Source organism: Taeniopygia guttata, chromosome 9, assembly GCF_048771995.1.
Source record: "Taeniopygia guttata chromosome 9, bTaeGut7.mat, whole genome shotgun sequence".
Taxonomy (NCBI): domain Eukaryota; kingdom Metazoa; phylum Chordata; class Aves; order Passeriformes; family Estrildidae; genus Taeniopygia; species Taeniopygia guttata.
This window is the reverse complement of record NC_133034.1, coordinates 13,354,596-13,367,457: the sequence shown is the minus strand read 5'-3', so window position 1 is coordinate 13,367,457 and position 12,862 is coordinate 13,354,596. Positions and strand designations below refer to the sequence as shown.

Here is a 12,862-nt window from a genome sequence, read left to right as displayed (position 1 = left end):
TAGGATCACTCACTGTAATTTATTACTTTTTACATTTATGTAGATTCAAAGTACAAGTTATGGTGACCGCAGTTCAACTGCTCTACTATATTTTATGAAGTACAAGGTAGCAATTGGTTGCATAAGGGACTAAAGATTTGGTACTAAATCCTCTTCAACTTTTAAATGATACTTCTGTATCCTTTGATTTTTTTTTTTTTAATAGATTTAACAGCTATGTCTATGTAGTAAGTATGTATCTTAACCTGCTTTGGGATGGATCTCCATATAAAAAGCCTTGCATTCACGTGCAAACCTCTGTAGACCACTTAGAATTTCTCCAGACTTTGGGAATGCCAAGATATTAGGACAGTGCTCAGGGCCAGAGTTCTCACGGTCTACATTACACATTAAAATTAGCTGGGTCCAAAATCCTAAACAGGGGCATGCTGTGTTCACGTGATGGACAATCCCTCAAACTAAATGAGTGTAAAAAAACTAATCTGCTCCCTCAAATCTTTTATATAAAAGCTATATTATTCCAGAAAATTTTCTTGAATTTTTCTGGTATTTTTACACCTCTCTTTCTCTGCCTTTAAATATCTTTTCTCCTTGTCTATCTATTTAAAGCAAAACTAACAAAGGAGCAATTATCCAACAATTATTATTATTTGCATCACAGATGCAGCAGTTCTCTGATGACAAGTCTCAGTGCTCATTTTCATTACACAGGCACGAAAATCCACTGAAGCAACTTGGGAAGTCTACACATTGCTGCCTTCATAGAGTTCTGTATTCTGTGAGCATGGAAAACTCCCTGACACTCGAGATGTGCATGGACTCTCATGGAACACGATATGTGAATACAATCTAATACGTGTATCAGGGCGCTGAAGAGTACATTGTCTTTTCATGTAAATTATCAGCAAAGTCCCCAGAACTAATTTCTGGAAGCAGTAAGGAAAGCTGACAGAGCATAGCAAAGCTGGAGACTTTTTCCTGTTGCTCAGCAGACTGTGTTGAGTGGCTGGGCTCAGCAGAGCACCACACACAGTCAGTCAGTAAAAATTGTTGGCATCACCTGAAGATTACTGTTATCTCTGGAAGACTGCCTGTCATGTGGATAGCTTTCACGCACAATATGGTGTGTGGCATGAAGCAAGTTCTGTATGTTTTCAGCAAGAATGCAAACCCAAGAGCTGCGGAGACCCAAGAGCTGTTTTCTGTGCAGAAATAGCTAAGGGGTAAAAAAGATTGCCCCAAAACATGGTTCCACTGGAGCTTATGCAAATCTGCAAATGCCCCTTATCCTCACCTCACTACTGGCTCCACTCTGCTTTGAATCAGGCCCTATCCAACTGGCATTGCAAAGGCTGAGTCTGCCTTTGAATTTTAGCTTGATCAGATGGGAACTTCTAAAGTAGGTCTTGTGATCCTTTCCATTATTTATGCTTTTGCTTATGTTGAGAAACTGTTTCAAGTGCATAAACTGGAATTTATTTTGCATAAAAGTAAACCAACTACATCTGATGCACTCAGAGAAAAATAGGAACTTGGTCTGTGGGGTTAAACAAAAGATCATCCAAAATAAAAATAAATTCGTAATTAAAATTAAAATTAAAATTTCTTGTAATGTAGCTTTCTGATCCTCACTGTCAACTATTTTGCTCTAAAAATCTTCCTCTGGTCTGCACTGTTTGCCAGTGTGGATGCTGAGCTTTTTTCCCTAGTGTACAAAGATCTTTCTGATGGTTTCAGAAATTGTTCAGTCTATCTGTGGTTCATGTTCTTAAAGTGTGAAATGAGGAAAATAATACTTAACCATCTTTATCAAACAGTACATATCTCAGATGAAAGCCCAAGCACAACCAAAGTGTAGTAATATTTTTACTGTTACTACATCTAGAAGATCCTCCTATAATTTTTGGTACTATGTACATGTATTTTAAAGTTGCTAATCTGAACTGTAAAAATACACCCAAGTTGATAACCAAATCCTCTTAATATAAGTTCTTATTGGTTTCCCATATGATTTTTAGTGCCTGTAATTGTTTATGGATCAGTTTCCACTGCAATGCTGCTTATGTGTGTATTTAGAAAGGTGAAGAAGAACAGCAGCCTCTCTTGGGGTAGCAGACAGCTGCTAAATAAGTCTCTACTAGGTAGGTGCACTGTCACCCTAAATGGGGCATAAATAATGAATCAAATTTTAGAAATAATAATCTTAACTAGGGCAGTTTGGTGCTGTGAATGTTTAGTGAGAAAACAAAACCCGAAAACAAAAGCATGTAGTGTTTTGTTTCTAATGATCAAATTTTTTCAGTGAGAATTTCACGTCAGTTGGTTTTCGTTGAAATTACAAAATAAAGTACTCCTATCCAAATTAAAATAGATTTAGGTTGTTTTTTCCTCTTTTTGAAAAATCAGAGGTACTTATTACACAACATTGGAATTGCTTAATACACTGGGATATAAAGTAATTTTTGTGGAATTGCAAAAAAACATGATAAAACACAATTTGCTCTTACTGTTGTTGGCAGTACTTTGAACTGGTTGAAGATGCATTCCTTATTATTCAAATGTATTTTGCTTTCTGTGTTAATAGATTACAAATATACAACCAGTTCTATAATTCCTTGAAAGATTTGAGATTTCCTTCCGTATTTTAAAATTAAGTTTGAGCCATCCTAAGTTCCAGCGTGTGTTCTTATTGGCAGCATGATGTTAATAAATCATCAGAGCCCCATTGATCAACTGGCTTATTTAACACTGTACAAACAGCAAGAACGGCCACAAGCCCCACTCTTTGCAGTTAGGAAAGTTAATTATTTCACACTGACAGGTTATTAAGTTCCCTCTAGCCCAGAGTTAAAACAAAAAATATTCAGAAGAGATTTTTGGGCAAAGAACAAGTTGGGTCAGATCTGATCCCAGACTGAGCAGATCTGTTCCAGGTGAGACCATCATTGCCAGCTCTATTCAGAGCCTCAGCTTCTACACCTGAAAATGGAGGAAATTATCTTGGCCCTTGCAATGTGGTTACAGATTGACTGGGTCCCATTCATTTCAATCCATTTTCTACTCCTGCTGTAGGATAGCATTTCCCAAGTGCTGCAATCTTTAATCAATTATCTTAGACTTCAGTCTGATTCAGCTCATTACATGTTTCCCCTGTTCTTCATTCCCTGCTCATCTTTCTTTGATGTTGTATTTTTTACATTACTTTCCCCACATGCACTAGTAGAATTCAGCCTGTATTTGCCTTATTAAAACTTTCACTATCTTCATAATGAACTGGCTCGATTTTCTCTTTCATGTAACGAAAAGAAACCACTGTCAAATAGCTAACATTAATGGCACAAATTTCTGCATCTCACTAAACAGAAACACTTAGATCTTCACCTGATAAATTTAGTGCAATTTGATCTAACTCTGTCTCCTTCAAAACACCAGCCTGGTACCTAAATTAGGTCTTAGATTAGAACTGTCATCAAGACTCTTTCCTCTAGGGGAAAACAGAAATATTTGGAAAATAATTCAGCCCATACAAGGTGAATCATTAAACACAAGGTGAAAGTATGTAAACACTCTCCATGTAGCAGAGGAACAGCTACAGACCCCTGGATTTCTGACTTCACATCCTTTGCAGAAGGAACATCCACATATGTCATATTTTTTAGCCTGCCAAAAAGGTAAAGCAGAGAACATAAGAGAAAGGGTCTGAAGATCATGACTTACATGGAGATGAACAAGTGCCCACTATTTTTTCTGATACCAGAAGTGTGGGGATTAAATTATGGCAACATGCACAGCCCCAGAAGGGACCACAATGGCTCTCCACAGTGCAGGCTGCATGCTATGATTATTGATCCTTTATAGGGCAGGTCAGGAGGCAACTGGAGAAGCTCGTGGAAGAGAAATCCAGCAAAGGCCTGCTTGTGGGAAGCCTCTAAGCGGCAAATTTTTGGAGACTGGCAAAGTTTTCTGGCTAAGTATCACTAAATGTTTATTCCTTGCTTGTATCAATTCCCAGGCATCCCTGTGGTCACTGTTAAGGCCAACAGGGCTGAACACATCTTGCAGAAGCTGGTAAGACCTATTGTATAATATTCAGTACCTCAGCTAGCTGCCTTCACTTGGTGGAGGGAATCCATGTCTCTGTTCACAAACTGTGGTTATGGGGTCTCTGGGACACCTACTCCTGGGCCTGCTCTGGCAACCAAGTTGCACCTATGCAATAACATTTGTTAAAATGAATTTTCTAATACAGCATTAAATTGCATTTGAAATGAATGAGCTGATAGAAGTGCTATCCCAATGATCACATTTCAGTTCAGCAAGACTGGATTTCTTTTCATTTGAGTGAGCTCTGATCTAATTTTGTGTCTGCCCACCAGATTTTTATTTCTCCTAGCTGGCAGTGTGCTGGGCTACATTCGGTGTAAAACACACAAATATTTTCTAACTGCAAACCATCATGTTCAGTGGTCTGCGCTTTTCAGACTGTTATCTACAACTGTTATTACTATGCTATTGTAACCACCTCTTTTTTCCAGATTGAATGTGCTGCTATTGAACCCGGATCCCATGGGTAGAGTGTGAGCAGCACCTTTAGTAGCATGGCAAATGTTGTCTGCTAAACTATGGCTGTAAAATGGGCATTGTTTCTTTGTATACACTGACAAATGAGAAAAAGAAACTGAGCTCTGTTTTTTTATTAATGGATGAAATATGTGAATTAAAATATTTTACCATTTTAAAGCATGGAGTGTGGATGTGCTAAGTTGTTTGTGGGATTGAATTTCCAACAGCTTTTTTAATTGGAGGTTAAATTCAGGTCCAAATGGGCAGATCTTAATAACCATATAAACCAGTAATCACACCACTAGGCAGATCTTGATGTGTCTTCAATAATTAATCTGGGCAGATATCCTTAAATAATTCAGTGATTTTTAATTAAAGAAAATAGGGTATTTAGTTGATTTTTTTAGTCTGGGGAATATTTATCAACATGATTCCATGCCTTTACTTTTCTTTAATATTTTTCCTTTCCCTGCATGGTATTTTATGACTTTTGGATTCTTTCTTAGTTAAATATTTTTCTAAGAGCAGAGACTTTGATTTGTAAATGTGAATGTGATCAATAAAAACTTACGGCTCCAAAGTGTCCTTATTTATATTTAAATCCTCCCTCTCACCTGCTGTTTGTTGCTTTTTAGTTATGTCACCAATCCCACTGGAGCTCAAAAAATTTAGCTGGTCCTCTCTAAACTCCCAGACATGTTCTTTTCCCATGTACTCTTCCGTCCCTGCAGCTTCTGATGTAAAACAGATTTAAGTTTGTGTAGAGCAGAGGTCAACATGAAAGCCTAAAACAAAACAAAACAAAAAAAGCTGGCATTCAACTTTTAGCTCTGGTTTTTATTATAACTCAAAGCTCTATTTTAGTAATTTAAAAATGGTAGTATTGTTCTACATCCATAACCTACCTTTCACCGAGTTTCTTGATGACTGTGATGCCCAGTTTAGATAAACTTCTAGACTGGCTGATGAGCACTTGGAAGAACTGCAGGCAGTTGTGCCACAATGGTAAAATGGACAAGTATTTTGCAAAATTATCTCTGTGAATTTTACATTTATTTTGCTTTAGATTATGGCCAAGAGCAAAGCTTAGAACTCATTTCTCCTATTCCTAAACAGTTATTTGCAAAATCATTATTTTGGTGAACCTTGCTATGGGTAGTGGGAGCAGTGGTTACACGAGATCCCTTCAGTGACACATTTCCTAAAAGCTTATTGCCAAGTGCTTCAAACATTCATTAATTTCTTTAAGCAGACCATTTTTTCTGTTCTGTATTTTGCAGTATCACATCCCTTTTTGAAAGGCTCAGTAAATGATCATGAGTTAAGTGTTGAATGAGGATTAAACGCTGCATGTTATGGCTCAATGTGTTAGTCCATTTACCAGTGTTGTATGTATGTACACAGCCTTCTGCATTTTTCAGTGTTAATCAGATGGAAATAGCAATTGGAGGTGTAATTCAGTGTTGTGCTTAAGGTCATTAAACCCTGTGGTAATGGGTAAATCCAGAGACTGCTGTGGCCTTATCAGGCAATTTGGCAAAGAAGCCAGTGCTGTGTCACTGAGACAATGCACGCTGGACAATGGCTGCATCCCTGCTAAGGGACAAAGCCCCACTGTATCAATTTGCTGTGTCTTCAGCTACGTAGAACATGTCTAAGGTGACAAGGATCTAACCTGAGTGCCCACCAGCCTCTCTTCTTCCAGGGAGAGGAGTGTACCCAGAAAGTCCTAGAGCTGCTCCTTGGTGGGCACCAAGAGTGTTTGTCCTGCTCTTCAGTTCAACAGCTGCATCGAGAGTAAATCTCTGTGGTAAAACTGTTTTTTTTCACAGGAGTTTCATTTGTGCAAAATGAATCCTGAGATGTGATAGGAAGTAAAGAATGGTACTCATGGGAATAATTAATTATAAATCAAAATAGAAAAAATTATTGTAAAAGTTTAGGCCTTGTCCTGCAGTGGATTTGAAATCAGACTGAAGTTAGAAGGACACAAGAGGAATGAGCCCCATCATGGGAGCTCAGTAAAGACTGTAATCTGCATTCTGCAAAGTCTAAGACTCGGTCTCAGCTGTGAATTTGGTATTGATTTAGCACCTCTTTTGCATTATTTCTTCAATGGTAATTCATTGCCCCCATGGTAGAGTGGGCTTCTTGGTGGAGATAGAAAATAGGGTAGAATGTGGAGAGCACATAAAAAAGGCACTGGTGAAACAGAGTCCCCTGAAAAAGTGGATGGAGGTGATTTTATGCCTGATAGCTAAAAAAAAATCATGGCCCTAGGCCCTCCAAATGTGTTTGATTCTTTTGTGTGCAATAAGGAATTTGAGCTCTTTGAGCTTTTTGGGGAAGGTCAGGTGGTTAATTTTGAAGTGTTTGCCACAGCTGTGTAAATGTTAGAGAATCCTGTGAGGCCTTGAATGCATATTATAAACTCAGGAGCTCTGAGATGGGTGTTGTAAGAGGCAGGACTTTATCACAAAAAAAACTGGTGATGGAAAGGGAGAGTCATTTACAGATGATTCTGAGATGGAAGGAAGGAAGGAAGGAAGGGGAGGATATAATGTAATTTGGATCCTAGATGCCAAGGGGTATTTAAGTAATATACATTCTTTATAATGCTCTGAGTGCCAAACAATAGAATATTTTCGGAATTTCAACAAATGTTATTGTTAACCCCAAAGTGCTTAAAAGTTCTGAATTAAATTTTTAAAAAAAGCTTTAGAAACTTAAAATAATAGAAACAATACATTCAATGCATGTTTGTGATAATGTGACACATTTTCAAGCGGTCTCTGATATTAAAGGTCATATACCTTGTCTTTTTATTGTTAGACTTAATATATTGTTTATCCTCCATTGTAACAGAAAAAGACTAAATAAGTAAGATTCACATATAATCTTAAGCTTGCAATATTGTCCAGAAGGCAGTAATTTTCCTTCAAATTTGGTAATCCATTTTCACTCTTGTTTCCATACTAATTACTCGTGCACGTTATTGTATGCTGATAAAAATTAGAACATAAGAATTTCCTTTTGCATTACACTATTGAAACATGGCTGGTCATAATCTTGAGAATTTTTTTTTTTTTTTCTGATGTAATCACCAAAAAGAAATTTTGATATTCTCTAGTTTGAGTAGAGGTTGATCACATCCAATCTTGTGTATGATCAGTGAATTTGTCTGGGCAATGTGGCAGATTACAGGGTGGGACTGGATTAAACTGAAGAATGTGGTAAAAGATTTTTTAATTATTTTGGGGTTAATACATAGGAAAATAAGATTTTAAAAAATCCTACCTTTGTTGATGAAGCCACTGATTTGGAGTATATTCTGTACAATTCCAGAAGTTAAGTTTTGCATTTCAATGGACTTGCAATTCTTCTTTTGGAAATATAAGATACAGTCCCAAAACTATTACAGCTCTTCATCTTAGATCACATCCTATTGAAAGAAATATTCTCTCAAGAATGTTCATTGGCTAAATTTTCACCATCATCAAGGGCTCAGATAAGAGTTCTTGTGCTTTTGGACTTCTCATATTCAGTAAATTATTGCACAGAAATATGGCAATGTGTTGCATTTTTTTTGCTGGAGACTCAGATTCTGTGCCCTTTATTGTTCTTCCCCAATTACTTCACAGAGGTTCACCAAAATAAATATGGGTGTTTACAGAGAGTTGGTTGTCTTCATTCACAAGCAGGACAATCAACACACTATTATTTTAATAAAAAATCTTTTTAATGGTTAAAAAAAAGCTGCATTATAATTAATTAAACCTTTTTTTTTTTTTCTTCCTTTTTTTTTTTCCTCCGCTGCAGCTGGAGTTAAGTGAAAATTCTGACTTCAGAATCTCAAGTTTCAAAAGAAACATAACTCTGGATTTTGGATGCTCTGACTTCCTTTTCCAGGGATATGTCAAGTCCAGTATTTCAGTTTGAAACACTGATGTGACAGACTGCCATAATGCAATGTGTTTAACCACCTCAATGATACATCAAGTAAAAGAAGTTCCCAAAGATTCAGTTCACACATGCACACACACACAAAAAAAAGTGAGGGATAAACAGTATGGGAAGCGGAGCATAAATCTTTTTCACACAGTTTGGCACAAATTTAATTATAATTTGTAAATGTTCAATCAATTAGACCACTCAGTTGTTTAACTTGTAACTTCGAAGGCAGATAATCTTTTCCAAGAGGAAAGTTTATATTAACCAAGAACTTTTATGTTAACTGCTCCAGAAGGAAAAGGCCACATTTTCCATAGAACATGAAGAGATTCAGGAGAAAAGTGTGTAATACCAGGATGTCTTTGGCTGAATTTCAATATTTTCATAGCAATAGACTAGTTAAACCTTTAAGCTGCCAAATGGCACACAAACACTTTCCACCCAGAAGAAAAAAGAAAACCACACTTTTTTCCCCCCTTAGACTAGAAACAGTAATTTAGTGTCTTTATAATGTTTAATACTTATAGTGATAATTCAATATTAGTTTCAGGTGCATATGGAAGTTGAAGAAACAGCATAAACGCCCATTACATTGTCCTTCATTTTCAAATGCTTTCCAGAGTCTCTCTTACAGACTGATTCCACTTGTAGCCTCTTTAAGTTCAAAACCTGTCAATTCCCATAGAAGATATCACAGTCTTCATACATTGTCAATAGTCACTTCCCAAGCACTGGGAACTGCAGTTGGCGCCTGGAGGGGAGGGGAGACTTGTAAATATGGAGATACAGAAAGCTAAGGATGAGATGGGAAGGAGGTCAATACCAACACAATATGCACTGTTGTCACTGTTGTGTTTTTTGAGTTCCAAGTTTGTCATCAAGGCTGGAAAAACCCTTGTGTTAAACATTTTTCCCTGCTGCAGATGCAGAGCTTGCCTGTGAGAGAGCAGGAGCACTGGTGGGTTTGGCAGTCCCGTGGTGGTACCAGAAGCAACAGTGACACACAGGAGCTGGAGGTGTGTCCCTTCTGCCAATTTGCAGTGCTAATTCCTTGAATACACTTTATGTGGACAAACCAGAGCTGTGTGCAGTCTGGGACCAAATTGGAGCAGTTCATGAGTGGCCATGGTCCACTGACAAAACAGCAACTGAAATATTGTTCAAACTGAAAACATCGCATTTACTCTCTCTCCTATTGAAGGCAGTCATGTGTTGTGTTGGCTGCACTAGAATTTTGACTGAGCATTGAACATGTAGACCAAAACTTAATCATAACCAGAGTCTGTCTGAAATCATGTCTGCCAGCAAGCACAACAGAAATGATGTCTGTCCAAGCACTGCTGCTGCTGGGTTAAGATGTATCGTAAGGCTGAGCTGCCTCCCAGCTCTGGCTGAGTGCAGGAGCCTTGGCTGCTGCTTTTGACTGCATGTAACCTTTTCAAAAGCACCCAAATATCTTACAAGCCTGAATCTCATTGAAGGGCAGATAGCTGAGGGGTGACTAACATAAACAGCCTAAATGCAGCGAAATTGCCTGGAATGGTCTCATAAATCTCCGAGCTCTCCTTCTGCCTGAGTTTGGGTAGTTGTACTCTGTGGAAGCTGCAGTTACCAGCTGAGTGTTAAACAGTGTTTAGTTGGCTAAACTAAAGAAGAAGTGAGTGAAAGAAGTGAGTGTCTGCTAATTTTTTTCAGCTTCCCATTTCCCAGGTCTGTAGATCTGGTGTGGGGCTTTGCAATGGCCACAAGATGCACCTACATTGGTCTGTAGGTGCACGGTGCTCCTTGCCTGATCCATGAGCCACCCAAGGGGATGATGAGTGTAGAGTACTCCCACAAAACCTGTGGCATGCAAGCTCTTTTTAATTCAGTGAAGACTGGAAGATTTTTCCCCTGTGGATCTTTTACATTCAAGTCAGGCTTCACATAGCCCACAGTCTAAAAAAAAAAAAAAAAAAAAACTGAAAAAAATCCTTCACTACAGAGACAAATAGCAACATGTGGCTGGAAGATAACAGAAACGTACATGCAAGTGCAAAAATTAAATATGGAAATATGAAAATGAGGTTGTTTTTTTTTCCTAAGCAAAGGAACTGATCCACTTTTCATTGCTGGAAATTGCATGGGGCTTTATTTCCTCAGCAGCTGATCTCAGAAAAACAAAATAGAAAAAAATATTCACAGATAAGACGCACCACCACTGTACCCTGACTTTTTGGTTTGCTTTGGAAGTGGGAGTCTTTTGCAAAAGTTTTGCAGCTGGCCTGAAAAACAGCAACAAAGAAGAGAAAGGCAAAAGAGTACATTAGAACTAAATGTGCAGAATGCAGATGTGCAGCCTTTCTGCCTTCCTTTCTCTGCCTTCAGTCTTCCTGCAGTGTCATACCTTTCCAAGGAACACTGGATTTCCTTTAAAAGACTGTTTCTTCATTTTTCACTGTCATTTTCTGCAGCTCCTTCCTCCCTCTGCATCCCTTCTCCCTGTCTGCAGCCCACATCTTTGCCAGATAGTTAATGTAAAAATGATTACCTCAGCTCCTTGCAGGCTCTGCCCCCGCTCTGTGTGGTTTACACAAGCTGCCTGGTTGCTGAAAAAACCCACAGTGCTCAGCAACGAGGTGGTTGTGTCTGAGCCACATCGTCCTGGAGGTGGCTGGTAAGAGCTGCCTCCAGGAGCAGCAGAGAGATAGATACAGACTCCAGTGTTAAAGAGGCAGACTGTGGGGATCACTCTCTTCCTTCTCCTGTTAATGACTCAGTCTGTATTTACAGAGGAACAATGTAAAAAAATACCCACCCATGGTCCTGTAATTTTCATTAGTCCCCAACAAATGAAATTATTTAAGTATTCTTTGGAAGGAAAGAAAATGAGTGATCTAGTTTCCTTTTCCTGTGCAAGGATTTTGTATGATTTTTGCCCATATTGCATTTGAAAGTGCATGGTTCTGGGACTGTCCCTCACCAGGGGCCTTTGCTGTGTCAGGTACAATTAGAAACTGAGGCTAATTGGGGTCAATATTCCATTATATGAAGCAAAGTGATAGGGAAATGAGCTTTCATTTGAAGGTAACTGGTTCTGGCCTGTGTGTGGAGGCAGTCCTGACTGGAAAGAAACAGAGGCCTGTTTTGTACTTACAGACACCAGGTTTTTGGAGTGCAAAATTAGCAGTGACTTATTGAATTTTCCTATCAGAATACATCCCAAAAACTACCAGTGCTCCAAGTCTGAGATGCATGTTTTGTCCTGTAAAACAGCAGCAAACACTTTCTGTTGAAAAATTTTTAAAACGGGTTTTGATAATCAATTATCTTCAACATTATCTGTAGAGACAGCTTGACAGCTTTCCGTTAAACAAAAAATAAATAATCTAAAATAGGGGTGTTTTATCAGTCCCATACTATACAACATGAGCCACATGACAGCCCACCCCTCACTGAGGGATGCTGGGCTCTGCAGTGTACCAGAAAAGGCCATTAAAAATAATTAGGGAATTTGGTCCCATCTCTTTCCCATCTGACTAATAACAAGTTGTGCTTCAGAGCCTTCTGTTCTAAAGATTGGAGAAGGCAGGGCCAAAGTTAAGCCTAGAGGTGTACACACCAGGAAAACAGGGAATAGAAAGGGAAAAAGAGTCTGGTCCTTTCTGTGGGTGTGTTGTAATATGCAGACTCCAAAGCAGAACTGAGACAGCTTCAGTGTCCTTGCAGACAGTCCTTTCCAGCATTCCCCTTGCTTGGCTGTTATTGCTGTTATTTTCCTTGGGGTTTTTTGTTTGTTTGTTTTTTTCCAAGGAGTCCAAATTTCTAGGATGGTGTGGGTGCAGCGTATGCACCCAGTAGAGGCTTGTGTCTGATGGCCTTCAGTGGTGATGTCTGCTGGTTAACAAGGTGCTCAGGACCCTGAGCAATGGGTGTATGAACACAGAAGGGAATAATCAGAGAGAAAATTGCATGGGTTTTATAGTTCAAATAAGCCTAAAGAAATTAGGTTTGGTTTATTTTTCTTTTTCTTTTGTTTTGTTTTGTTTTGTTTGTTTGTTTGTTTGTTTTGACGGAGTAATATCATTATCCAAATGAGTCAGGCATCCTTTTATTGCCCTGTATTCGCTTTTCATTTTCACCCATGAACCCTGTTCCCACAATCTGTGTTTTACTTTGCACAGGTATTTAATATTCTCAAATTGTTTCCACTACTTTGAGATCTGATTTTACCTGTTTCCTTCTCTTCATGTTTACTTTTTCCTTACAATGCTTCTAATGAAACTTTTTCTTCCTTTTGTCCAACTCCTTTCCAATTGTTTTCACTTTCTAGAGGGCAGCTATAGTTTTCCTGGGCTAGTAACAATCC

The 12,862-nt window shown here is 38.4% G+C and overlaps 1 long non-coding RNA gene across 3 annotated transcripts; it reads right to left on the bottom strand.

The window, feature by feature from the left end:
- Positions 1-3,333: 3,333 nt before the first annotated feature.
- Positions 3,334-11,209, bottom strand: LOC115496391 (uncharacterized). Of its 3 annotated transcripts, XR_012057398.1 has the most exons (4): positions 11,045-11,209; positions 7,861-10,452; positions 5,178-5,348; positions 3,334-3,660 (listed from the first exon to the last, which is right to left on the bottom strand). It is a non-coding gene; the product is annotated as an uncharacterized lncRNA (long non-coding RNA). The 3 variants fall into 3 exon arrangements; XR_012057399.1 differs by lacking the exon at positions 3,334-3,660 and having other exon boundaries at positions 4,558-5,348; positions 7,861-9,265; XR_012057397.1 differs by lacking the exon at positions 3,334-3,660 and having other exon boundaries at positions 4,564-5,348.
- Between the last annotated feature and the right edge of the window lie 1,653 nt (positions 11,210-12,862).